This window comes from Petaurus breviceps, unplaced genomic scaffold, assembly GCF_028583685.1.
Source record: "Petaurus breviceps papuanus isolate PSGF00001 unplaced genomic scaffold, PetGlider_PUasm1.0 67, whole genome shotgun sequence".
Classification (NCBI taxonomy): Eukaryota; Metazoa; Chordata; class Mammalia; order Diprotodontia; family Petauridae; genus Petaurus; species Petaurus breviceps.
The window spans coordinates 2,258,357-2,262,033 of record NW_027186446.1 but is presented as its reverse complement, the minus strand read 5'-3'; the positions used below and the strand labels follow the sequence as shown (position 1 = coordinate 2,262,033).

The 3,677-nt window shown below is 37.2% G+C and overlaps 1 non-coding gene across 1 annotated transcript; it reads right to left on the bottom strand.

Annotated features, from left to right (window-relative positions):
* Positions 1–2,571: 2,571 nt before the first annotated feature.
* Positions 2,572–2,678, bottom strand: LOC138173940 (U6 spliceosomal RNA). The gene has a single exon (XR_011171587.1). It is a non-coding gene; the product is annotated as a U6 spliceosomal RNA (small nuclear RNA).
* Between the last annotated feature and the right edge of the window lie 999 nt (positions 2,679–3,677).

Below are 3,677 nucleotides of genomic sequence, written 5' to 3'. Positions count from 1 at the left end.
TTCTTTAGTGGTTTTTGGGGGTCTCCTTTAGCAAGCTGTTGACTTGTTTTTCATGATTTTCTTGTATTATTCTCATTTCTCTTCCCAATTTTTCCTCTACATCTCTTAGCTGATTTTCAAAATCCTTTTTAAGATCCTCCATGGCCTGTGACCAGTTAATATTTTTGTTGGAGGCTTTTGGCAGGAGTTTTGACTTTGCTGTCTTGTTCTGGTTCTATGTTTTGATCCTATTTGTGAACAAAAAACAGTTCTATAGTTTTATTTCACTTCCTCTGTTTGCTCATCTTGCAGGCCAATTACTTGACTTTTGAGCTCTTTGCCATGATAGAACTCTGCTTCCAGAGTGGAGAGTGTTGTGTCCTAAATTTCTGGGGTTTGGCACAGCTGTCATTAGAGCTACTCCTAGGCACCTGCCTTCTAACTGTGAAGAAGAATTCCTCTTCACAGCTGTCACAACTCTGCCACTCCATCACTCTTCCTCACCACAGGCCAGCCATCCAAGACTGCAACCTAGATGCAAGTAGGGCAAAGCAAGAGAATTCTGCCTCAACAAAGAGATCCCTGCAGTTGCCCTCTGATAAGCTGCTTGGTCCCCCCACCATTTGTGGGCCTGGAGCTCTGAAAGCAGTATCACCACTACAACAGTTGCCACCACCTCCAATGCCCCAGTAGCAGGGAGCCGGATTGCACTCTTCTCTCACCCAAGTCCAACAGGGTTTCCCCGCTGACCTTTTACTTTGTCGTTTGCATTTGTGGGTTGAGAATTTTGGAAAATGCCAAAGCTGCCAGTGATTCAGTCCCCTGAGATGTGCTCTGGCCTGGTTGTGCTGCTGGTCTGTGCCAGAGCAGACTACAAGGGACAGCATGCCACTCCCTGCCCACTGTGGCAGACCCTTCCTTTTGGCTTGACAGGCTGCCTTCAGCTGGAAAGGTATTTCACTCTGTCATTCTGTGGGTTCTTTAGCACTAAAATTTGTTTAGATTAATTTTTACAGGTACTGGAGGTAATTGGGAGACCTGTTCAAGCAATTTCCTACTTTTTCTATGCCGTCTTGTCTCTGTCCCTCTCCCCTCTCAAATTTATATTTCCTTGAAACCTACTCTTCTTCTAGACTCCACTATTACTCTTGAAGACACCACAATCCTTCTAGTTACTTATGTTGGTAATATTGGTTCCAATGTCAACAGTTTACTATCTGTCACCTCACATGTCCAATCAATTATCAAATCTTATTGTTGTACATATACATCTTTGCATCTGTCCTCTTCTCTCTACTCCCAGTGTCAGTACCCCAGTTCAAATCCAAATCACTCCTCACTAGTATTGTAAGAGCCTCTTAAACAGTGTCATTGCCTCAAGTTTTTTTTCTCTTCCTCTAATTAGCCCTCCATAGTTTTCTAAAGATTTCCCCCTAAAATATAGATGTGACAATGTCAACTCCATATTCAATAAACTCAAATGACTCCATTTACAGAAACAAACATATATAGAAACAAAAATATCCTCCTTTGTTTGTCATTAAAAATCTTTGACAATTTGATTTCAATCTACCCTTCAGACTTTGTTAAACACTGCTCTATACATTCTCTATCCTAGCCAAATTCCCTTTTTTTCTCTTTTTAACATTCCATCATTTTTTCTCTTTCAATGCTAAGCATGGAGAAAGATACTTCATCACTACAACTGCTTATTAGAACCACCTCCCCTTTCCTTAAAGATAAAGTTCAATAGTTTTCCTTCTTTTCCTGATGACTTTCCTAATTCCACCAATTTTTAGGGCTCCTCAAACAAAAAAGAAAAATTGATAGAATTATTTTTGCATATGTAATCTAATTTCCTTGAAGGCAGAATGGAACTGTTCACTTTTGTTATTGTATTCCCAATATTTGTACTTAGGAGAAGGGATAGGGATAGAAATCCTACATCATCACCCCAATGGTAGGAGAGATTATATAAATAACTGTCTCATTTTGCCATGTAACTATGTTTGGGGAGGCTACTGGCAGAATAAGACTTACATCTCAGGCCCTTGTAACAATTTTTTTTTCAATTGATTATGCTTTTAACATTATATTCCATTTTCTGTATTTATTCAATTTATCATCTTAACCTTTGGATTTTTGTTTATAATTGCTGATTAAGGGATTCTAGAATATCTGATACACAGTTGTTTGTGATATGCAATCTTATCAGCATATGTTGTATTGATTTTAATTAGATAATATGAAGTTCAAATTTCTTAAAGTATATGTTAGCTAGATAATATTTAATCATACATTGTCTGTCTTCAGATCTCTAGAATTGCTCAGTCATATCTCCATGTCAATTGTGATATTTGATGGTTAATCTTGCATGTCTTCTTTTATCGTCCTATATTTTTTCCTCTTGTTACTTTTTTTTTTTTTAAAGCAATCAGGGTTAAGGAACTTGCTAAAGGTCACATGGCCAGTTATTTCTGGGTGGGTGCTAAGTATCTGAGCCCAGATTTGATCCCCAGGTCATCCTGACACTGGAGGAAGTGCTCTTACTCGCTGAGCCACCTGGCTGCCCCTAAAAATATGGAACACTTCATGAATTTGTGTCATCTTTTTTGTCATTGTGTCATCTTTGCTCAGCAGCCATGCTAATCTTCTCTGTATCGTTACAATTTTAGTATATGTGCTGCTGAAGTGAGCACCTCTGGTTACTTTTTACGATAAAAATATGTTTTCTACATGTGCTTCCATGTGCAGATCTTGAGATATTTATATACTCTCTGTATTGTGTTTCAGAAGAATGCATTTTTTCATGATGGCTATGGTCAATTCCAAACATTTTTAATTACTCTATTTTGTTGAGTTATTCATTAAATTTCTGACATCAAACTAAAAAAAGTATCATTTCCTATTCCAATCTAAGTATTCCTATCACCTTTTCAAAATCATTTGAAATTGCAGAAATATTGTTCTTTTTCATTTCTTAATTAGACATTATTTCTGGACCTTTGTATTAAGTGAAGATTTTCAATGATATCAGCTTAAACATTCTCTCTAAAGATTTTAGTAGCTCTTCAACTTAAGCTCCCATTTCTTTGAATCTTGTCTCCAGGGTTGAAAGTTTTTGTCCTTTTTTGTGATTACCCTGCACTTAACAGCAATAAATTTTTCTATGACTTAGAACTGAAATTATTATTGATAAAAAGTATATGACTTCCTCATCTAAAAGTCTGTTTCCAGTTCTATGAGGACTTAGTATGGGCATATAATAAAATTATCCTTATCTTCAGTGCATTTCCTGCACACTCATGGCATTCTAGCTTTAGTGGACAGTGTCATCAGCACTAAAGCCTTTCCTGCAATTTGAGTTTCAAAAGTGGTGATCTGTGCCTGTGTGTCTTGTCTTCTTGTAGGGCAAGAACAAGTCTCAGTTCTACCTGCTTTTCTCCACTTGATGACAAGTAGACAATAAGAATGGTTTTAAAAAGGGTCATTTGCTATGAAATGGCACTCAATCTATTTCTTTGCCTCCCATATGGCAAGTACTCTTAGAAAGAGTTACATCACATTAATCAATATGCTAACCAAGTCAATGATATTGCTAAAGCCCACTTTGTCAGTACTTTAGATTCAGTTCAAGTGTTTATAGCTACTCAAATGATATTAGAGCACAAAGAGTCCTTGCTGTATATCAGCTAGGC